Raw genomic sequence first — 25,218 nt, forward strand, 5'->3', positions numbered from 1 at the left:
CCGTTTGCTAACCATCTCCCACACAACACTTCTGTAACAAGAATGTAAATTAGACTCTTGAACTACGAAGCAATAGTTAGATTGCAGGCCTGGTACTGACCTACTACTACATATTCAATTTTATTATAACTCGAACTCCTCAGCTATAAAAAGAGAGTAAAAGTAAAGTGATATCCTAGTAGTTTTGAATAATATATGAATAAGGCCTATAAAGCATTTTGCTCAGCACATGTAACCTGGTATACACTCAATTAAGGATGGCTATTAATATCATTATGTTACCCTTAGTTTCTGGCACCTTGGTCGCTACGGATATACTGTGGGAAAGAGAGTGAAATCCATTGAGATTAAACCTCTCTTTTGCCAGCCTCTCACATTCTTCTTATCTGAAAGATAAAACTTCAAAAACATGATATTCACTGGAGAATGAAAGGATTTGGGTCATAATAACAGCAACAGATTTTTAAGTCCAAAAATGATCATTATCAATGATGGATCCTGTAAGGTTTCTGGAAAGTAGATGGGCGTGCAGTCAAAAACATTTATTCGTAACAAAACTGTATTAAACGTTTGGCAATTTTTGCATGTTTGTATGTGGTAGTTTGTATTTATTGAAGCCAAACACCTATAAATGACTCAAAAATTTGAGGGAAAAAAATGAGTCAATTAACAAATGTATGTAGGCGGAAAGGAGGAAATATAAAGGAAAATAAATGCAATGGACTGAATGGTTATCCTGAATCTTCATATGTTGAAATCCTAAGCTCCACTGTGATGGTATTAGGAGGCAGGAGGTGATTAGGTCATGAGGGTGAGCCTTCACGAATGGTATTGGTACCCTTACAAAAGAGACCCCAGAGAGCTCCCTTTTCCCTCCTGCAATGTTAGTACAAAGAGAAGGCTACTTACGACCTGAAAGCAAGCTTTTCCCAGACACTGACTCTGTTGCCTTCTTGATCTTGGACATCCTAGCCTCCAGAACTGTGAGAAATCAATGCTTGTTTAGCATACCCAGTCTATGATATTTTGTTATATGGACTAAGACAATAAGATACCTACAGACAGTAAGATACCAAGTCGCAGAAAAATAAGTCATCAACAAAGGGCCACTCAACTACATTTATACAAATAAATACTGCTGGACTCTGAGTCATCATAGCCAAAAATACATGGACCAATTGGGCAATATCCTCAAAATATACTAATTGTGTAGTCTGTATGCTTCCATGCTGGGATCCATGTTGGATTCCACACTTCCATGTTGGGATTTCCTTAATTTGACTGCTTCTAGATTACTAGTTTGGAGGAGAAATCCTGAGTTGGCAAGGCTATAGGCAATTAGGAAGTAAAAATGAACTCTTAGGTAAAAAGGAAACAGAATTGGAATTTTTACCTAGATGCCATCTGAAAAACATTTTCAAGGAGTTTTCAGACCTGTTTTTTTTTTTTTTTTTTAATGCATGACACTAAGCTTCAACTTGGGAGACACTAGAAAGAGAATTTGGAATGAGAAATATAGGCAGTGTCTTTTGTTTATTGAATAGAGATAATAAGTCAAAAACCATCCTGCAGTGATTTACCGCAGTAAACACCATGTGGGAGAATTTCCACAATGGAGATGTTATAGTTTAACATAATTAAAAACCATTTGCTCAAAGTAGTAAACAAAATTTAAAAAAAGATAGTAACTTGAGGTGGAATTGTTATAAATTGCAGTTGAATTTGATCTGATAGAGGATAATGAACATCTGCATCAGACAAACTCGGATTTTAGCTGAGCGATGGCAGGCATCTTAGAAACAGTCTTAGAAACATCATTTTGTGCATCAATAAAATAATTCAAACAATATTTGCCTTAAAGTGTTGTAAAGATTATAAATCACTATAAATGGGTCTAGCATAATATTTGGCACGTAGGAGGCTCTATGGATATTTGTTGTTTTTGTGGAGCAATATTTTAACACAAATCATAGGTAACAGGGGAATCTAAAGTGGGAGTCAGCTATCTCCTACAAGGAAAATTAAATTGGGGCAATATTATTTTACTTTCAGCTCCTGGTGGGTACAGCCTGGTTGTAGGACCCAGGTATAATGAAGTGGATGCCCTGTCCTATATTTGAATTTTAGAAGAGTAAAGTCACTTTTAGAGATATCTGCAAACCACAGTGGTTTTCAGCTGGGTCCTTTTATAAAGTCTGGAGTCATTTTTGATGCCAAGGCTCAAGAAGTGATACCAACAATTAATGGACAATGGCCAGAGATGCCACTAAGCATCATACCCTTTACCAGAAAGCCATGCAAATCAAAGTTTGGTCCAAAATGTCAATCACAGGAGGCCGAACAGCCCTGGAGCGGTAACTGCAGAGGGGAAAATGCAGATTCACAGCAGCAGGTGCGGGGAGGAGGCAGGGAAGGTCTAGCTGGCTGACTGGGCTGCCATGTCCTGAGCAGGTGGCTTCTGTGACAGCCTTTGGCATCTTGACCATGCCTGGACTCCTGCAACTCCTGCTTGATCTCAGCATCGTTTCTTTAATTTTGTAAACTACACAACACTCTCTTCTCTCTTCCAATAAATTCCTTAATGTTTAAGTTAACTAATTTCCAAGTTAGCCATCAATTAGCCATCTAATTAGTAGAGATCATCTCTCAGTCACATTTATTAGTAGTAGAATTATCATTATCATCATCTTGAGTAATATAATTAGTAATAATTAAATTAATTATGAGGGATGATCTAAGCTACTTTTTAATGGTATCAATAGCTACCATTTATTAAGTACTTATAATTGGCTAAAGAGTGTATGCATGATATTCAATTTATTCTCTAAAGGCACTTTGTGAAAAAAGCATTAATGTCTCTATTTAAGAAATAATAACCCTGAGGCAACCCAAAGTCATCCAGCTAATAAGTATCAGTCCCAAGTTTCAAGCTCAGATCTTTTCAATTCTAAAGACATTTTTTTCATTTAACCATTATTATATATATTAACATACACACACACACACACAAATTATAGATTATACATCCAGAGCCCAAATTACTGCCTCTTTTCCTCATCTCTATTTAACTTCCATCCTACTTCTCACTCTACTCTGGATTTCAATCCTTAACATTTCATCACACTCTCTTGGCAAATCACCAGTGGCTTTGGCATTCTAGGTGTCAAATCCGGCCAATTTGACTACTTCCTCCTTCCCAAAACTCCTTCCCAAAATTCCATCATCCCTCTATTGTCCGGATTTCTCTTATAGTTTGGTCTCCTTCTCAATCTACCCTTTCTCAGTTTAATTAGCAGCTGTTCTAACTCAGTCCAGCTCTTGAAATTTGTTGTTTACATGTTCATCATTTTTGTCTCTTCTTTTCTCACACACACACACACACACACACACACTCTCTCTCTCTCTCTCTCTCTCTCTCTCTCTCTAGATAATCTCATCTGTACTCTATGTCATTTCATGATGGCTTACAAATTTAATTTATATCAGTATTCATTATTTAATCAAGAGCAATACGGAAATAATTTAAATATACCAGTTAAATATACCAACCTTCAGATACCCATCTGGCTACTTATCAGATAATTTAAAGAATTCCATCAACTTTAGAAACAAAATTATCTGAAATACTTAGTGTAGGGTACTGCCATATCAAGTGAAACCATAGCATTCGTTGTCCAAAGTGGGGCTCAGAGTTTGTTCTAAATGTTCTATGCAACTCCAACTTAGAATAGCACAATATGAGATCATTCAGATTAAATCATCCCAGGCTCCGGTTCACAGGTCGAGAGAATAGCTTTATTTCTTTGCCTATATTCTTTTTCCTGCCTTGAGACAAAAATTGATTATTATTGCTGAGGGATAGAAAGCCAGAAAGCCCATATAAGTTGTTAGAGAATCCTGTTTTATTGTGATAATAGCTACACAGTAAGAACTATACACCGAGAACAAGTAAACCTGTAGAGAACTAGGTATTCTTTCTATTTGCTGGTCTGCAGCAGTTTCTCTGGGACTGGGTCACAGTAGGTTAGAAAAGTTCTCTCACCCACCATACCCCATACTATGATTACCAATAGTTACTCCATGATAAAGAAGAGTTAGACTTCTAAAGTAACAGTTCAATTTCACATGACCTAACATGCTTAAGTATATATATAGCCATTTTCCTAAAGAAAAGCTGGGTAGTGCCAGCATGGGTAGGCCAGAAGGGGGATCTTGTCTCAACCACACAGTGTTCTAGGAATTGATTTTGAGCCTAGGTCGACAATCCCTATTTTTCCACCCTTTCAATGAATCCCCCTTCATGAGTACCTGCTGGCCATATTTGCAAGCTGACCTCTGTCAAGTCTTCTAATTTCATCAAATATATTTTAATAATACTGAACTTCAAAAGGAAAAGGGTCAAGCTCTATAATGCTTTGCTTTGAATAAAGGGGACCAGCTCAAATTAATTCCTATATACCTACTACCAGAAACAGATATGGCTGGCAATTTTTAAGTCAGTTTCTTTCACTTGGCAGTTGAACATAACATAAAACATCCTTTTATAGAAAATAGTTCTGCTTAGGGTTTAATAAATGATAGTGAATAGAATTATGATCCTTGATTGACATCTTCCTATAAGCTCTGGTTTTATAAAAGAGGCCTGTGAACAATATACTTAAAAATAAATTCTATCTTCATAAATATTTAAATTCATTTCCACCAAATTACTAAAAATAGTTTGAAATATGTTATTTTACATTGATTTCATCTGGATTCTGAGACTATTTATGGATAAAAGGAGAATGACATTTGAGTTTAATATCTAGGATGCCACATGTTGTGAAAAGATGTCGTGTTATAACATTTATAGTTTTATACTTTATCTGAGTACAAATTGGGCATTCAAGATTCACCTGGCATCATGAGATACAGGGCCAAACATAATCAAAGTATAATATTTTCTACATGTTCACTATTAGAATTATAAGTGTACCATCTTTTCCCCCTCTTATATGGAATTATACAAAATACATTTTATCAAAATTCTCGTATTTGGGGGCATAAACCCATAGCACTGCTACAAGTGCTGAGTTCATCTGTGTGTGAACTCACATTTTTTTATGTATTACAATTATATGTCAGTATATCTGATGCCTAATATACTTACAGTTTCATAGATCATACTATTTGGACCTTGTTTTTGACACACTTCCCTTTTGATGGTTGGCTTTGGAGTAGTCACAGGCATTTTTTTGGATCTGGATAAAGGGAAATTGAGTTGAATTGATAGTTAATTTGGTTCAGTAGTATACTATTATTTGATTTATAGTTGCTTTTGTGTATAATTAAGTTATTGCTAGCTACAGTCAGAATGGCCTCCAGAAAGACTTCCATCACTTACCATATTGACTCACAAAGGTGCATGCCAGGGGTAACATGGCAATACGAGTGTGCCCGATGTCTCCTACCTTTATGTGGGTAGTGGAGAAGAAGCAGGTTTGAAATACAAAGAACCAGATTCAGAACTAGTCTGCAGAAAATTCTTCTAGTCATTCTATGTGCAAAATATTAAGCAGTAGATTTTAGTTGTTTCAAAGCCTTCCCAAAACAGAAGTCCTCTTGTCCCTAATATATTCACTTCAGCAGCAAATACAATTATATGTGCATCCTATTTGTTGAAGGGAATTGTGCCAACTGGGGCTTCTCAGAATTCCTGTTTGTAGGGTAGATGCAGACTCATAGCAGCACTACAAATCCTGACTACATCGGGAAGCCTCAAGTTTTATGTATAGGGAATATCTAACACATTTTGTCTAGAAGTTTCAGATAAAATGATGTGTAAAACCGATACCAGTGCAGTAAAGAGCCTGAAGAAACAAGTGTTCTGGTGATAACACTCCTACACATTTGTCAATAATTCAAAATACGTAACATAAGAGTAATTTGTTTTCATGATTGAGTAGCTCAGTGCAACACAAGATAGTCTAAGTATGCACTTTTAAGTGCTCTGAGGCGGGCCCTAATTTCAGATTAATTTTTTACATTTTTTTCAGAATTAATCATTTTGCTGAAATTGAAGTATAACAAAGAGAAAGTATTCAAATGGAAAGCCAGACACTGAAAAAAATAAAAATAAAAAAGACCAGCAGAGTTTCAAAATGTTAAAACTATTTTATTACAACATAGTGGAATTAAAAACATCTGATGATCAAAATTGCAAAGAATTTTTTCTAAATTCTCAATCTATAAAAAAAATTTAACTAGAGGAAAGACTAAATTATCTTTATATTGACACTATAGAAAATGATGTTTCAAAGTTGTGGTTATATGAGAGATAATAAAAGAATGTGCTAGGAAACATTTATTTAAAGTATATGTAGATGAATATTCTATAATATTATGTAATAATATACAATATTAATAAAAATATTATATTATTTTTCTATTTAAATTATTGTAACATTTTTTACATGTTCATAAATTAATGTAGCCTCCTGAGAAAATAAGAATTATTATTAATCAAATTTATATCCTTACCCTAGACAACAAAGGCAAGGTAAATGATCTGTTTATTATGTCACAATTAAAAGAGGAAAAATTCAGGTAGTGGCCTACGTGTCATATTTTCCATCCAGATCTCATTACTTTTTCTCTGTCAATCATATTCTTCATAGATTTTGAATAATACTGTCTAAAAGGTATAGTTGAATACTTCCAGTATAGTTTTCAGAAATGATTTGCTTGATTCTCACATTACAAATGATACATATTTATAATGGGCAGAATCATGGCCTGACTCTTGTTTTCCAATTGCTTAATCCAAGATTATTGGCAGAATTCTTTACCCATATCTTTGCTTTAACCCTTTACCTGGTCCATTGGAAGATCCCATTAAGTTTGCCTTCAAAGTGTATTCAGAATCCACCCACTTCTCACCACCCCAGTGCTATCTTCCTGATCCAATCCACCATCATCCCTCAGTGGCTTATTCCAACTTATTTCACCTAATTGGTGAGCCTTCTTCCACCCTTGTTTTTCCTTGTCTTTTCTTCCTCCTATAAGTCAGTATAACAGCCAGAGCAATTCTGTTAAAAGTAAATCAGATCATGCCACTCCTGGGTCAAATGATTCCAGTGCTTTTCCCACTTATTGTGAATAAAAACCCAAGTCTTGCCATGATTTATTTACAAGGCCCTCTGTGACCTAGACCCTGCAACTCCCAGATATCTCTGATCTCATCTTCTGCTACTCTCATTTCCTTTACTCTTCTATAGTCATGTTGCCATCCCAGGAAACACCACTGTCTTGCACAGATATTTCCTTTGCTAGAAATTCTCTTTCCTGTATACTTACTTGGCTCCTTTACTTCCGTCAGGACTTTGATCCCAGACCCACTTTCTCAGCGAGGTCATTTTTAGTAACATCGACATTTTCAGTTCTCAGATACCTCTAACACCTTCCTTGTTTTATTATTCCCTACAGTATTTATCAGTATCAAATGTAGTAGAAATTGTACTTATTACTATTGTCTGTTTTCTTTACACTCCCACCTGGAATGTGAACTTCATAACAGCAGGAAATTTCATTGTTTGTTTGTAACAATATCAGCAGTATTCACAAAATTGTCCTGCACAGGGTACCTCTATGGTAAATATTTAATTCCTTATTATCTAAAGTGAGTTTCTCTGAGTGATTTTTAAAAGTGGCCTGGCTATATGACTTGTGTTGTATCTTCTCAACTTGTATTCTAACTTGTATTACCTTTTAATTCTTTTTTTTGACCATTTTTAAAAATTTTATTATGTTATGTTAATCACCATACATTACATCATTAGTTTTTGATGTAGTGCTCCATGATTCATTGTTTGCGTATAACACCCAGTGCTCCATTCAGTACATGCCCTCTTTAATACTCATCACCAGGCTAACCCATCCCCTGACCCCCTCCCTCTAGAACCCTCAGTTTGTTTCTCAGAGTCCATAGTCTCTCATGGTTTGTCTCCCCCTCTGATTGCCTCCCCTACATTTTTCCCTTCTTGCTATCTTCTTCTTTCTTCTTCTTCTTCTTCTTCTTCTTCTTCTTCTTTTTCTTCTTCTTCTTCTTCTTCTTTTTAACATATAATGCAATATTGGTTTGAGGTACAGGTCTGTGATTCAACAGTCTTACACAATTCACAGTGCTCACCATAGCACATACCCTCCCCAATGTCTATCACTCAGACACCCCATCCCTCCCACCCCCCACCACTCCAGCAACCCTCAGTTTGTTTCCTGAGATTAAGAATTCCACATATCAGTGAGATCATATGATACATGTCTTTCTCTGATTGACTTATTTCGCTCAGCATAATACCCTCTAGTTCCATCAGTGTCATTGCAAATGGCAGGATTTCATTCATTTTGATGGCTGCATATATTCCATTGTATATATATACCACCTCTTCTTTATCCATTCATCTGTCAATGGACATCTTGGCTCTTTCCACAGTTTAGCTATTGTGGACATTGCTGTTATAAAGATCAGGGTGCACATACCACTTCGGATCCCTACATTTGTATCTTTGGGGTAAATACCCAGTACTGCAATTGCTGGGTAGTAGGGTAGCCTATTTTCAACTTTTTGAGGAACCTCCATACTGTTTTCCAGAGTGGCTGCACCAGCTTGTATTCCCACCAACAGTGTAGGAGGGTTCCCCTTTCTCCACATCCCTGCCAACATCAGTCATTTCCTGACTTGTTAATTTTAGCCATTTTGACTGGTGTGAGGTGGTATCTCATTGAGGTTTTGATTTGGATTTCCCTGATGCCAAGCGATGTTGAGCACTTTTTCATGTGTCTGTTGGCCATTTGGATGTCTTCTTTGGAAAAATGTCTATTCATGTCATCTGCCCATTTCTTGATTGGGTTAGTTGTTCTTTGGGTGCTGAGTTTGATAAGTTTTTTTATAGATTTTGGATACTAGCCCTTTATCTGATATGTCATTTGCAAATATCTTCTCCTTTACTGTCGGTTGTCTTTTGGTTTTGTGGACTGTTTCTTTTGCTGTGCAAAAGCTTTTTATCTTGATGAAGTCCCAAGAGTTCATTTTTGCCCTTGCTTCCCTTGCCTTTGGCGATGTTTCTAGGAAGAAGTTGCTGTGGCTGAGGTCGAAGAGGTTGCTGCCTGTGTTCTCCTTTAGGATTTTGATGGACTCCTGTCTCACATTTAGGTCTTTCAACCATTTTGAGTTTATTTTTGTGTGTGGTGTAAGGAAGTGGTCCAGTTTCATTCTTCCACATGTGGCTGTCCAATTTTCCCAACACCAATTGTTGAAGAGACTGTCTTTTGTCCATTGGACATTCTTTCCTGCTTTGTTGAAGATTAGTTGACCATAGAGTTGAGGGTCCATTTCTGGCTGGGCTCTCTATTCTGTTCCATTGATCTATGTGTCTGTTTCTGTGCCACTACCATACTGTCTTGATGATGACAGCTTTGTAATAGAGCTTGAAGTCCGGAATGGTGATGCCACCAGCTTTGCTTTTCTTTTTCAACATTCCTCTGGCTATTCGGGGTCTTTTCTGGTTCCATACAAATTTTAGGATTATTTGTTCTATTTCTTTGAAAAAAGTGGGTGGTATTTTGATAGGGATTGCGTTAAATGTGTAGATTGCTCTAGGTAGCATTGACATCTTCGCAATATTTGTTCTTCCAATCCATGAGCATGGAATGTTTTTCCATTTCTTTGTGAATTCCTCAATTTCTTTCATGAGTATTTTATGGTTTTCTGAGGACAGATTCTTTGTCTCTTTGGTTAGATTTATTCCTAGGTATCTTAAGGTTTTGGGTGCAATTGTAAATGGGATTGACTTCTTAATTTCTCTTTCTTCTGTCTTGTTTTTGGTGTATAGGAATGCCACTGTTTTCTATGCATTGATTTTAAAACACAACTGTTCAAATTCTCTGGGATGCAGCAAAGGCAGTCCTAAGAGGAAAGTGTATAGCAATACAAGCCTTTCTCAAGAAATAAGAAAGGTCTCAAATACACAACCTAATCCTACACCTAAAGGAGCTGGAGAAAGAACAGCAAATAAAGCCTAAACCCAGCAGGAGAAGAGAAATAATAAAGATCAGAGCAGAAATCAATGAAATAGAAACCAAAAGAACAGTAAAACAGATCAATGAAACTAGGAACTGGTTCTTTGAAAGATTTAACAAGATTGATAAACCCCTGGCCAGACTTATCAAAAAGAAAAATGACCCAAATAAATAAAATCATGAATGAAAGAGGAGAGATCACAACCAACACCAAAGAAATACAAACAATTATAAGAACATATTATGAGCAACTATATGCCAGCAAATTAGATAACCTGGAAGAAATGGATGCATTCCTAGAGATGTATCAACTACCAAAACTGAACCAGGAAGAAATAGAAAACCTGGACAGACCCAGAACCATGAAGGAAATTGAAGCAGTCATCAAAAATCTCCCAAGAAACAAAAGCCCATGGCCAGATGGCTTCCCAGGGGAATGCTACCAAACATTTAGAGAAGAATTAATACCTATTCTTCTGAAACTGTTCCAAAAAATAGAAATGGAAGGAAAACTTCCAAACTCATTTGATGAGGCCAGCATTACCTTGATCCCAAAGCCAGACAAAGACCCCATCAAAAAGGAGATTTACAGACCAATATCCTTGATGAACATGGATGCAAAATTCTCACCAAAATACTAGTCAATAGGATCCAACAGTACATTAAAAGGATTATTCACCATGACCAAGTGGGATTTATTCCTGGGCTACAAGGTTGGGTCAACATCCACAAATCAATCAGCAGCCTCAGCTGCCGACAGAGCGGCGCCCGCAGAATATCGAGAAGATGAACGAGGAGATGGAGAAGAATTGCAGAGTAGGAGTGAAACCAGCGGGAAGGTGTGCTGGAGCCCAACCTGGTGCGGAACTTCCTGGACGACCCCCGGCGACGTAGCCGGCCCCTGGAGGAGCCGGAGAGGGCATGGGTGCAACTGGGGGGGCGGGGCGCGATTTCGAGTGGGTGCGCTGTGGCCTGGAGCAGGAGCAGCAGGGCCGCCGGCCGGCCTGGGTGGCGCTGATGACATGATGCTGTCCATGACGGGCCGCGAGCGGTCAGAGTATCTGCACTGGAAGCAGGAGAGGGAGAAGATCCACCAGGAGCGGCTGCAGAGACACCACAAGCCCACCGGCCAGTGGCGGCGGGAGTGGGATGCTGAGAAGAGTGACGGCATGTTCAAGGATGGCCCAGCTGCTGCCCTTGAACCATCCCACCGCTATGATGACCAGGCCTGGACTCGGCCCCCCAAGCCCCCCACTTTCAGGGAGTTCCTGACCCAGCACAAAGCTGAGGTCAGCCGCAGGAGGAGGAAGAGTAGCCCACCCCAGACCAAGGCGGCCCCTCCTATCTACAGTGACCATGATGACCGCTGGGAGAGGAAGGACGCAGTGCCCCCAGCCCCTGAGACCCCACAGCCCGCCCCACCTGACGAGACGCCCACGCAGCTGCCGGAGACCCCAGCTCCTCCTGCCCACCGGCCCCCTGAGGATGAGGGGGAGGAGGACGTGGGGGAGGAGGACGTGAGGGAGGAGGACGAGGGGGAGGATGAGGAGTGGGAAGACATGAGTGAGGAGGAGGAAGAGGAGGTCGAGGAAGAAGAAGAGGCTGATGAGGAGGAACAAGAACCAGCCCAAGGCCATGAACTCCAAGAGGCTGAGCCCACCGGAAGCCCTCCCCGAAGCCGCACCGGAAGTCCCAACGGAGGTGACCAGCCAGCCCCTGCCTCCCTTGAGAGTGGGCCCAGCCTCCCAAGAACCCAGCAAGCTTAAGAGGAAGGGTCTGAGGCAGCTCCAGAGGCGGGTAATGAGGGCCAGGAGACCGCGGAGATCACCGACTTACAGAGGGTGCGTTTCTGCAAGGTGGTGGCGGCCGGTCCGCCACCCGTCCGCCGACTGTGGCCTCCGCTCTCTGCACTAACCCCCTGCCACCTTGCTCCTCTGTCCTCTGCTTCCATCACACTCCCGCCAGGAGAGGGTTAAATGTAAGGGGGCGGAGCCAGGGACAGTGAACCGGGTGGGGCCAGGGCAATAGTCCAGTCTCCCGCTTCCCGGGCGCCGTGGCACCGGGAGGGCTGAGACGCCCCCGAGTTACCCACCTAATGGAAGCCATGGGGGCTAGGTGCCGGTCCCCAGGCCTAGATTGCTGCCTCCTGGAGTTTAAATCTGGGCCCTGGCAGGTAGCCGGTGACTCTTCCACAGGACTCGGAATTACTCGGCCACCGGCCCCCTCTCTTATTAAACACAGTGCTTCCGCTAAAAAAACAAAAACAAAAAAGAAACAAACAAGCAAAAAAACTGGGATGCAGGAAAAGCATTTGACAAAGTACAGCATCGTTTCTTGATCAAAACTCTTCAGAGTATAGGGATAGAGGGTACATACCTCAATATCATAAAAGCCATCTATGAAAAACCCACAGCAAATATCATCCTCAATGGGGAAAAACTGAGAGCTTTCCCCCTAAGGTCAGAAACACGGCAGGGATGTCCACTATTACCACTGCTATTCAACTAGTATTAGAAGTCCTAGCCACAGCAATCAGACAACAAAAAGAAATAAAAGGCATCCAAATCGGCAAAGAAGAAGTCAAACGCTCACTGTTTGCAGATGATATGATACTTTATGTGGAAAACCCAAAAGACTCCACCCCAAAACTGCTAGAACGCATACAGGAATTTAGTAAAGTGGCAGGATATAATTATCTTTTAATTACCTTTCTGCTGTGTCTGGTCTTAGCTTCGTCCTTCTCTGCAGAATTACTATAGCAACCCTCAGATTGTCTCCCTGCTTCCTAGTTTGTTACTGTTCACAATATGCTCTTTTCCAGAGGCAAACCAGGTCAGATCCATCCCTACTAAATATGCTACAGTGGTTTTAATTGGATGTGCTCACTGTAAGGTCACTAGCTTCCCTTCCATCCAAGGAAGAATATTGGACAGATGTAAATGAGAATAATGTATGACAGTATGGGATGAACTGAAATTCACATAGAGTTACTGAAAAGGCAATTATTTATAAATTTGATACTGTCATTTTTGCTAGTATAAAACATTTATGACATTCATCATAACTCATGGCAAGTTACAAATGTGTAGAGAAAATGACATGGAGAACTGGGGTTTTAATATATTAAAGACAACTTTCTGTTGCTTCTTTTATAAAGTTAAATAAATTGAAACATTTCTGTTTTCCATCCATGATGTTTTGACCAGTTGTGAGAGTTAAGGGTGTAACCCATGGTCTTGGATCAACTTAAAAGTAATTAACTTTTTGAAATAACTTTAATCTTCATTTCATTTGAACTAGCAAAGCAACACAGGTGATTCATATACTCGACTGATTATGTGGTTTATACCTAATCCTTTTTAAATTCCTCAAACTGACATTTTAATGTATGGGAATGCTACATAATCTTTTAATTTTATGTGGTAAAAATTCCAAAGCCAGAGCCTAAGCTATGTCTATTTTGAATATTTAGGTGTATCTAGGTAGGTTATAAGTAGCCATGGGTAGTTTCTTGGCAGGGATTTTATTTGCCCGTGAACATTATGAGCTCAGTAAAAAATGGAAAGAATGAGTGCTTTGGGACTTGAATGAAAGATAGTGCAAAGATCTTGATAGTGCAAGATGCCTACTTTGCAGATAAAGTCCAGAGTAGGAAAGGGTTATTTTTCTCGTGTCAGTATAGAGAATACAGCATAAGGGAGGAACCTCTGCATTACTGTGGATTAGAAGGGGAAAATAAAGTGATAAAGACAAGAGAGCAGACCTTGGGCAACAGTTGTCTTTCGAAAAAACTCTCCTTTATTTCAGAAAAAAACCTCTCCCCTTTTTGGTGGGAATAGCTTTTCCTCCACTCCATTCTGAGGTAGTGTTGGGAAATTTTCATCATGGAAACCCAATCCATTATCCACAGGGATGGACATAGACTTAGGTCAGGGCAGTCAGCATATTTCCCCCAAGGATTTTTGTAATTAAAGAAAAAGGGGCAATTAGTCTCTGATGGTGAAATGAATGAGATTCCAGAGTTGCCAGGTCCAAGCCTCCAATATCCTAAGGCTTTGATAGGATAAAGCCAACCCACAGAGGAACCAAAAAAGAAAAAAAGAAGAAAAGTAAAAGAGAGAGGAGGAAATGTGGGAAAGAGAAAAACTGGGCTATGGTGGCATTAGGGTTCCCTAATTGCTTTAGTGTTAGCACAGTCTCTGGCTTTTTTGTTGTTCTGGGTTTCTGAAGCAAGCTGGTGATCTTTCCTTTTTTTTTTCTGAACTGATTTTAATTGAGGTTCTGATGCTTTTACCAATAGAATTACAAATAAAACAAGGTCTAGCTAACTTGATTATGTATGGACATAGAGAGAAGAAGAGAAAGGAACACAAATCAAAATAGATGAGAACTCATAATAAGCAGAATTTCAGTATACAGGTCTTTAGATTTGTTGCCATATAGTTTCGATGACACAAATTTATTTTCCTCTTTGTTTCATTATCAATGCCTTGATTAAATTTTCAGACTTCGAGAACCCTGAGTACATATTCTTTCTGGGTCCTTAGAGGCATAGTATTGGTAATTACTACTAAGAATAACAGCTCTAGGTAAAACTTCTTTTACGTATGGAGGTAGAATGTGAAGAGAATTTCACCAGCTGCGGCAAGTGTGAGATGAAAGGAAGAATCTCCAAGGCTGGTGGGAATCCTTTTATTTTATTTTTTTATTTTTTTTTAAGATTTATTTATTTTATTTAAGAGAGAGAGAGAGTATGTGAGCAGGGAGAGGGACAGAGGGAGAGAGGATCCCAAGCAGATGCCCTGCTGAGTGCAGAGTCTGATGCAGGGCTTGATCCCATGACCCTGAGATCACGACCCGATCCAAAACCAAGAGTCAGACCCTCAACCAACTGAGCCACGCAGGTGCCTCAGGGAATTCTTGATTTAGGAATATAAGAACAGAATTGTGAGGTAAGTCTCTTGGGAGCAGAAATAGTAGGAAAGGTCAAAGGAACCTTGGACCTGAAATGGTTAAACAAATATTGATATCAGTATTGTAGCAAAAACAAGATCATAGACTTGGTTTAAGATTTTATATAATAAATTTGGCTTATCCAGCTTACAATAGAGTGAAGGTTCTTGTATGACGAATGCAGCTAAAAGTTAGGTGATAATAAAGGGTAAGTCTGTAACTGGAATGTCCTGTGGGTCACCATTAGGCTTATAGCAGCAGCACATGGTTTAGTGAATATTCGTCTCTACTCATTTCTTTGCAGTCACGACGAATTATAATCAATTGGGAAAATAGTGACAATTCTAGTGATTCCGATTTGGGTTCCAGAATTCTCATGAATTTCAATATGGCCTTTTGAGAGATTGTCTCATATTCTTGCAGGGATGACTGGTGAGGGAAAATGATGAGAAGTGAAGAGCCCAGGCTCAGGAGGCAGTCTACCTTAGAATCTTGGCTCAGCTACTCACTAGTGGTATGATTTTGGGAAATTTACATAAACTTTCTGTGACTCAGTTTTCTAATCTGCAAAATAGGAATGATAACATTACTCCTTAGAGGTTATTTTGATGATTAGGTAAAGCAACACAGAGAGTTCTTGGAGCTGTCTGTAACATATAGTAAGTTCAAGCTATTTTTGACAATAAAATACTCAGATGAACTTAATGGCCAGATCCCAACAGTGTTAAGTCTACATGAATGTTCTGTATCACGTCCAAGACACACAGTAACAATTAGAGTTGGACACAGATAACATGTTAATTGAAATTTATTGGTGAGAAAACACCAGGAATAATGGTGATATGCAAAATTGGAGAGATTGAGTGCAAGATAATCCTAAGTGGTTAAAACTACAGGGGACAAAATCTGAATAGGTGAAATTTAAAATAGAAATAAAGCCGGAAGGTAAAGTAAAACAACAAATCATATATATATATGGCTTTACAAGACTAATATCAGAAAGGTGCAACAAAATAAGAGTAATATAGGAAAGACTTAAAGGGTTTTGGTCAACTACAAATACAGTGTGTCAATGACATATTAAAGATGCCAACAAAACTACCTAATTATCATGGATACAGTGTCCAGAAATGCAGGCAAGAGTTTTGCTTTACTCTGTACTTATAAGACCACATCTAGAATAATACACAGTTCTTTAAGAAGGAATATATTTGGAAACCATAACATACAAGAGATTCCCATAAAAGTTAATGAAGTTTAGCTTTATATGAAAGAGATTTCAGAGTAAAATATTTGCCTAACCTAAAGAATTCTAAATGAAATAAACATTAGGCTTTTCTTATGTAACTCTAGAGAACATATTTTATACATGCTTGATGAAGGAGACTCAGAGGAAACTATTTACAAACTCATTGTGTCACTTCCTGCATTCTCCAATTCCACCCAGTTTCTAAACATGTCTTGTTTAAGTCAGAAACTGTACTGAGAATTTCTGCTTGAATGCTGAATGCATTCTGGGATAGTGAGCCTAGCATTTTTCTATTAAGTGTCTGGAATGCTTGCGATGAGCTCTGAGCAATTTCATACCCTCCTAGTAGTTTTGCAGGGCACCTAGCATCTATTCTCTCTTTTGAATTACTTTTGAATTACCCCTTCCACAGTCCCAATTCACTGTGCTTTGTATGCGGTTGACTCAATGACATACTCTGGGTATGGGCATCGTGACTGGCTTAAGGATAATTATGTGCCCTAATTTTGTCCAATGACACTTACAGGATATTTAAACTGTAGTAAAAGATACTTGGGTTTCTCCCTTTCCATCCTAACTGTACTTGACTCTGGGAAGTTATTGTCTTTGTATTAAATCTTTGACAGAAGCCAACATGAAAGAGAACAGAATTAAGACATTTTTAGAGTAGGTCCTAGTAATAGAATTTGAAGCCCTGGTACTGGTATAACCTTAGACATTTAACTTGAGTGGGCCAATAAATTCCCCTCTTTATTTATTTTTAAATTTGTTTAATAGTGTTTTATGGTGACAGGTGGTAGCTACACTTGTGGTGAATATGGCATAACATATAAGCTTGTCAAATCACTATCTTGTACATGTGAAAATAATGTAACATTGTGTGTCAACTATACTAAAATAAAAATAATTAAATAATAAGAAAAGAAAAAGAAGTAGGTCATCTGTAAATTTAACACCTTTACTTTTCAAATTTCTATTTTAGCGGCTATCAGGAAAATATGATTTTTGAATTTCTCAGTAGATTTCTTTCACAAGAAGAAATAGGAAAACAATACAGTAGCCCTATATCTGTTAAAAAAATAAGTTGACACATAAAAACTTTTTCACAAAGAAAATTTCAAGGTCATATCCTATTCCTGGTAACATTATTAAACATTTATGGAAGCATAGGAGAAGGGATATTTTCCAAATATCAGCACAAACTTGATAATGAATTCATACTTGATAATGATAAAGAATTCATATCAAAGTCTTGAAAATGGGAGCATAAAATGGTGCAACTACTTTGGAAAAGAGTTGTCTAGTTTCTTGAAAAGTTAAAAAAATCCCTAACAATTCTACGAATTTACACACAAAAAATGGAATCTTACATTCATAAAAGGACTTGTATAAGAATGCTCATAGCATCTTCCCTCCAGAGGGGGAGACAAACCATGAGAGACTATGGACTCTGGGAAACAATCTGAGGATTTCAGAGGGGAACAGGAAGGGGTGATGGGTATTAAGGAGGGCACGTGTTATAATGAGCACTGGGTGTTACATGCAAACAATGAATCATGGAACACTACATCAAAAACTAATGATGAACTGTACGGTGACTAACATAACATAATAAAAATTTAAAGAAAAAGAATGCTCATAGCATTATTATTCATAATAAATTTAAAAACCCTGAAAACCTTCCAAATACTTATCAACTGGAAGTGGATAAATTGCAATATATTCATACAATGGAACACAACTGAGCATTAAAGATGTTTGAACTGCTGATACATGCAACAATATGAATAAATAACACCAACATAATTTTGAATAAAAGAAGCCAGACAGAAAGGGTACATACTCTTTAATTGCATGTATATACAGTTCAAGAACAAGCAAGATCCTTCTCTGGTGAAATAAATCATGATTGACTCAGCAGTGGGAGCAGGGAGATCTGACTGGAAATTAGCAAGAAGGAACGTTCTGTATCTTAACTGGGTGTTGACTGCATGGGTGTATACATTAGTTAAAACTCATTACAAATAAAATATGTGCTTATTACTGTTTTTGAAGTTACACCTTAATAAAACAGTTGAAATTAAAGGAAAAATATTTTCTTTAATACAACTTCTTGAATCAGCCCATATTCAATGCATATCTTTAGACATACATGTGATTTGCTTTATTGCCTGTCAATTATGAATGTCATTCCTTTCAGCAACATCAGTTTCCCAAGGCCTAACACCGCCCAATTCCAACTTTTCACTATTTCTAACTGGACATCTATTGAGGTTTCAGCATGTTCCAACAATATTTCTGTCCAAGTCGTGGAAGTAAAGACCCATTAGTAATAATTAAAAGTATAGAAACTCACTTGCAATATGATGAGTTCCCCATCACACTGGGTATTCAAATAGGTTCAGATAGTCATTATATTTAGTAGATGCTTGGTAATACCTATTACATTGTATTACATTGCCTGTTACTGTCCTAGAAATTTAGCTGTATGGCTTCAGTAAATTGAGATTTAGTAACTTACAGCTGCATTTTTCTAGTTAGTTTTTTTCTCTCTCTAACATTTCTTAGGTGCAACAATGACTATACTACATAGACAAATGGAAGGAAACCAGAGGACGGGGTTTGCATCCTGGCCACTTTCATGATCAGCAGTTCCTTCCAATAAACCAATTTGTTGGTAATTGTTATCACTTTTTGAGACAAGACAAATGAATCAATCTTGGTATATTTTTTTTGATCACATACTGACATGACCTATGATTTAAAGTTTTTTTTTGTATAAAATGTAAACTGGTCATATTAGGTTATATTTTATTAAGGATAACCACCTTTTGATGAAATATATCAGAATATTTTCATTTATAAATGCAATATAGTTAAATAAACACAAAATTGTCAAAATTTACAACAAAATGTCTCCCTCTGTTAATTTATTTTGTATTTCTTTGCCTATATACAGATTTATCTAATTTAATTTATTTTGTATTTCTTTGCCTATATACAGATTTATCTAATCTATACCTGGCTTGAAATCATAGGCATCATTAAAATGTAGACTTTTATTATTGCTATAGCTATTACTAAATTAATCTAATAAGTTCTGCGACGAAATCTTGTCATTCTGTGATGAAATGCCTAACTTACTCAAATATCAGAACTGTCAAAATTATCAATTTAGTAAGCAAAACATTTGTTTCCATATTTGCCAATTGATTATCTAAATTAGATAAGACCTGCAAAACTTTAGTTTCATTTGCAACAGATCTGGATTTATACATATTTTTCTAAGAATTGTGTTTTTATATGTTAATATACTATGTACTATCAAATGTCTTATAAGAGTTAAAGCATATACTACCTAAAGAATTCTGTATTTGCCAGATTCGGCTTAGGAAATAAAATACCAGATTCAAGTTATTTAGAAATATTTAATTTGATAAACTTTAAAGTAATTTGCAACTTTACATTCAGTGAAAATAATGTATACCTCTTATCTATTGTGAAATTAATTGCATATCAATGTTACTAGTATGTGTATGTTGTAATTCAGCATAGTTTAAGAGAAAATTTAAAAACATATTTTTATGAAGTTCCAGCTAATTATTAAGGATAATATCATAAACATAATTTATTTGTAAATGTAAATTCATGTCTTATTCTGGTTACCTAAATTATTCTCATGGAAAAAATGTCTACCATTCCTTAAAATATTTAAACTTCATTTAGGATTTTCTTGTCAGTGGTGAAATTAAGCACTATTATTCTAATTCCATTGAAAATGTGTTTTAATCCATTTCCTCTAATTAAAAGCTATTTTACTACATAAATTCTTGACTCTAAGGACCTAGAATTTGGCCAAGCATTTACCTGTTCAGCTAGTATAATTTTGGCAAGTAAAAGTACCTACCCAAATTCCTGTCTAAATTTGTTGTACAATGTAACAAAGCTACAATTATGACAAATGTGTCAAAGAAGTATACAAAATTGCTGGCTTAAATTATTTACTATATGGGTTAAAGTTAAGCTGGAAATAGGCTTTGCTGATCTTAATTCCATTAAAGAACATTCTTTCTCTTGTATCCAAGATACTGTTCCAAAAGTGAATTAAAAATACATCCCGTACTACAATTACTCCACCCCTCATTAAACTTTAGTGTTCCTTTTGAAAAATGGTCCTAACTCAATGTTTTTTGTATTTGGTGGAAAGTCATAAACTATATCTAAATATATAAATTATTACACTTTCTAAAATTCCGACAATTAATAAATGAGATTGCCAAATGTCAGAATGTTTCCTTAAACTGGCAAGCCTGGCATCCAAGTTTCTATCTCTGGAAAACAAACTGGACTCATACATGTGGAGTTTTCCCTTTCTTTTTCCCTCCTACTTGAGTTAGTTATATTACAGTCACGTTGTTGCATGACTCTTGCTCTCTGGGCTATGCCTTACATTTTCATTTCGAAACTACAATTAGCAGAACATTTCTCTTCAGCACAATGCAGAGAGCTTTTCCACATGTGTCTGACTCCCTTTTGATGTGGTTTACTAATTAGGCTGTATACAAATATATAAACTGTGGAATGATTTACTTTTAAAATTATTTCATTCATGATTGTGCTGATTTTTCAATTTTATATAAAAATGTTAAGGTTATTTTGACATATGACCATCTTTATGGTCTTGACATAGGACCATGCTGTAGCTTTAAAAAGATACACCAATGGATATGAACCAGTGGTTACAACAAATGGAATAATGAGTTAGTACAAAGTGAATAGAGCATTTTTTGAGTTATAGTCCTTTTAATTAATGGGAAAATAAAATTTGAAATACTAAAAATAAAAATATATAGATATCCCCAACTCTAATGTAAAGTATATGACATATGTAGATTTTTGTAAATAACTGGGTAGAAGTAACTACCCACTGATTATCCTATGGATTGATTTCCATATAATTTTTGTGATATGAAAAATATTTATCAGGTGACTATCAGTTTTGTTGAAATGGTTTGGAATTGCCACCATTCAATTTAATTAATTTGGTCCAACTCTATATCTTCTGTAATTATTCACGCAAGAGGTATCTTTCTCTTCACACACTGGGAAGTGGGTTTCTCACTAGTATCTTCACTGAAGTATCAGCATATGAAGATATCCTTACAAAACAATAAATACAGGCATTCAATAAGTGTGTGTATACATTGCAAGAGGATTATTCTCTTACAGAGATTATAGAGAATAATGGGGCTTGGTTTTGTCTTTCAGCTGCAACTATGTCTGGTCCCCCACCCCACCCCCAGAATTCTGCTTCCTGAACTGTTTCTTATTGCAGGGAACTTGAAGATACAATGGCTGAAACACCTGTTCTATGCTGTTGCCATTGCTTGTCTTGGCAGGCAGATGACCCGTTATGTACCATGTGGACACTTAGGAAAGGAAGATGATCTTCCCCTTCCCTGTAGAGTCTCTTTCACTGAATGTAATGCTTTCCGCCATCTCTTCCTCTCTTCTTTCCTTCCCTATGTTTTTCCTTCCCTCTCTCATTTTTTCCTCCTTTCTTTGATTTTTGTATTTACTAAATGACTACTATGTGCTAAATGGTAGTTAAAAGAATATGATCATGAAAGAGAGACTGTGGGGAGACTGACAAGTAAACCCAATTACAATACTGTGATAAGTGTAGGTAGAATCTTTCTGGAGAGCACAATGGGGTGGTACATAAGCAAGTTTGGTGAGTCAGGATAGACATCAGAGAAGTGGTTTATAGACCGAAACCAGAAGGATTGGTAGGAGTTATCCAGTCAACTACTACAACACATTTTTTATCCAAGTGTTTTTTCATTCACCAGCTGGGTCAAGATTGTATTTCTTTATGCTATCTTAAATACTGAGACAGAAATCTCATTTTAGTTAGGGACAGGGGAAGCTAGAGGTGGAACATGGATTTCATTCCGAACAACCACTCGAGTCTCTAATAGCTTTTCTTCTTATAAAATTGTGCTTTTGTCTCTTTCTTCATATTTGATGCCCTGGTTTTTCTTAATGTCCCCTTATTCTAGCCTGAGGGTGTTTTTTTAAAGATTTAATTTATTTATTTGAGAGAGAGAGAATGTGAAAGAGAGAGACAGCACAAGCAAGGGGAGCTGCAGAGGGAGAGGGAGAAGCAGGCTCCCCACTGAGCAGGGAGCCTGATGGGGAGCTCTATCCCAGGACCCTGAGATCAAGACCTAAGCCCAAGGCAGACACTTAACCAACTGAGCCACCCAGGCACTCCTAGTCCTGAGTTTCTTTACAACATTATCATCCCTACTATGTTACTCTATTAGAATTTAAAACTTCACTTTTTGAATCCTGTACTGAATTCTTGATGTTAATTAATAGATCAAATATATATTTTTCTTTTCCAAACTAATGGTAATTTCTTACCTAATAGGCTAATTATACTATTCAAAAGGAGAAGGAGAAGAAAATAAAGTAAGTTAGAAAAGACATAGCAGAGTTCGGAATATTTCTCTTATTTAGTTCTAGCCAGTAATGAGAGCTATTTAGCCAGAGGCTTTATAATATCAATTACATTCATCTGTTATTTGTTCAGCTCTCAAAATATTACCAATATTTTAACTCAGCCATTCAGTGAGGACTAGAGGACTAATAATTTGATATTCTCCAGGCCCAATTTTAAGCTCTTTCTATTCTTTTAACTTTGTTATTAAGTTTGAGAGACTTGGAAAGACAATTTATGCAGCTAAATTGTCTTAAAGTAACACATTTTAGAATCTTTTGTGTTTTTTGTTGAACTTGCAAAAACAGTTAATTTTTCAATGATGAATAAAACTGGGGCGGCATATGGTTTGTACTTTATATAAATAAAGCACAATAGAAATTTCAACTCAGTATGAATATTTTATTTATTTATTTTTAAAGATTTTATTTATTTATTCATGAGAGACGGAGAGAGAGAGAGAGAAGCAGAGGGAGAAGCAGGCTCCCCGCCGAGCAGGGAGCCCGATGCGGGACTCGATCCCAGGACCCTGGGATCATGACCTGAGCCGAAGGCAAACGCTTAACCATCTGAGCCACCCAGGCGCCCAGTATGAATATTTTAGACACAATTATTTTCCAGAGGCCAAGAAACATGAGACAAAGAATTTTGGCTGACTGAAAAATTAGCTGTATAACACCTTTTGGATGGCCTTCAGTAGCTTTTTTAGGAGAGAAGAAGAAAGTCAGACTGAGCTCTTTATTAGTTTTTATCAATAAGCCTTTGTTAGCAATTGACACAGCATTTCAAGTGATTCAACTGGAAAAGGTATCGGTAGAGACTGAACATAATTTGCTCTATAGTAGCAGAATTCTATTTCAGTAATAACATACTCTTTTGCTTCCAAAACTATGTTCTGATTCAAATATATTAAACTAGTTTAATAGTTGGAGTGATTTATTTTGGGGAAGTTAGGGAAAATTATTTGAGATGAAATCTTAATCAAGAAAGCAAAATTTAAATTCAGCAGATAATAATATTTTTTGACAACTTGGTTAATTTATATTGCACATCCAGATACAATATCTAGAGTACAACAAAATTCCTTGAAGTTTTCACTTTAATTCCAATTAAATGACAGCAAATGTTTAAAATGATCTGATTATTTTATTCAAGGTAATTATCAATCAATATAGTTGAGTTCTGAAGTAGATCATTTCCATTAAAATCATGTAGTATTGCTTTCTACTGAATCTAAAATCAACATATCTTGCCTTTTAATATGACTGCTGTTTAATGCAGTTATCAAAAGATAGTAAGATCAGAGGCTCCTGGGTGGCTCAGTCGTTAAGCATCTGCCTTTGGCTCAGGTCATGATCCCAGGGTCCTGGGATCGAGTCCCAAATTGGGCTCCCTGCTCCACGGGAAGCCTGCTTCTCCCTCTCCCACTCCCCCTGCTGGTGTTCCTGCTCTCGCTCTCTCTCTGTCAAATAAATAAATAAAATCTTTATTAAAAAAAAATAAGATCAGAGATATATAACACAATTACATAAACCCATATGGATCAAAATCAGCATATCATTCCATCTTTAGTCTAATTCAAAAATGTTTGTTGCAGAAAAATCACTAACTTAAACTGTAACTATCTTTTACCATAACAGAAAAGCACAAATTGTCCAGGAAATAAAATATCCAGAAAAACACTTATGACATCAGAAGTGAATATATAATCCCCTAGAGCACCTTGGTTAACATTCCGATGATGAATACACAGGAAATAATTTTCCACTGTTTTTGTGTAACACTCATTGATTAACAAAAGATAAATGAATCTTTCCAAAATAAAATTAACATTAATTATGAACAGGTTGTTCTCTGGGGAAGGAAACAAGATAATTAGAGGGATGCTTGGAGGTAAGTTGTGGGAAAGGCAAATAAAAATTTTATTCATAACTCAAAAGAATTCCTTGGTGTGAGAACCGGGCATTTGGTTCCAAAGGGGATTTGGTGAGACTAATAAAGTGAAGGTATAATGACTTTGATTTAGACAGGTTTCTGCCACAAATCCCCCACCTTCAAGAGCTAAAGGACTGAAACAATATGATCAATTTACCCCTTCCTGAAACCAGGTTGTAAAACTTCTTTCAAGTGAATGGCCAACCCAGGACACTGAGCAACTGATGCAACTACCACGGTTCAGCTGCACAGAGCTTTCCTGTATCAGAGAAACACAAAGGAGAGTTTGCCTTTTCATGAGGCTGGCAGAAAAGGAAGTTATATGCTTCAGAAACAAGTTTCTTTGAAAATAAATAGATGACATTCTTCATTTCAACGGTGGTAGTTAGGTGAATTCATATCAAAAGTATAAGTTAACTTTGTATTTCAATAACTTTAAAAAGCATTTTAAACATCCATAACCTTGACTATTAATTTCCTAGAAAAACAATGATTATATGTGTGAATGTATACTCTCAAA

General features: G+C 37.0%; 1 pseudogene; it reads left to right on the plus strand.

The window, feature by feature from the left end:
• Window positions 1-2,250: 2,250 nt before the first annotated feature.
• Window positions 2,251-19,004, plus strand: LOC112831931 (coiled-coil domain-containing protein 9 pseudogene; annotated as a pseudogene).
• Window positions 19,005-25,218: the final 6,214 nt, after the last annotated feature.

Source organism: Callorhinus ursinus, unplaced genomic scaffold (assembly GCF_003265705.2).
Source record: "Callorhinus ursinus isolate GAN/ISIS: 27379988/994484 unplaced genomic scaffold, GSC_fseal_2.0 scaffold14, whole genome shotgun sequence".
Classification (NCBI taxonomy): Eukaryota; Metazoa; Chordata; class Mammalia; order Carnivora; family Otariidae; genus Callorhinus; species Callorhinus ursinus.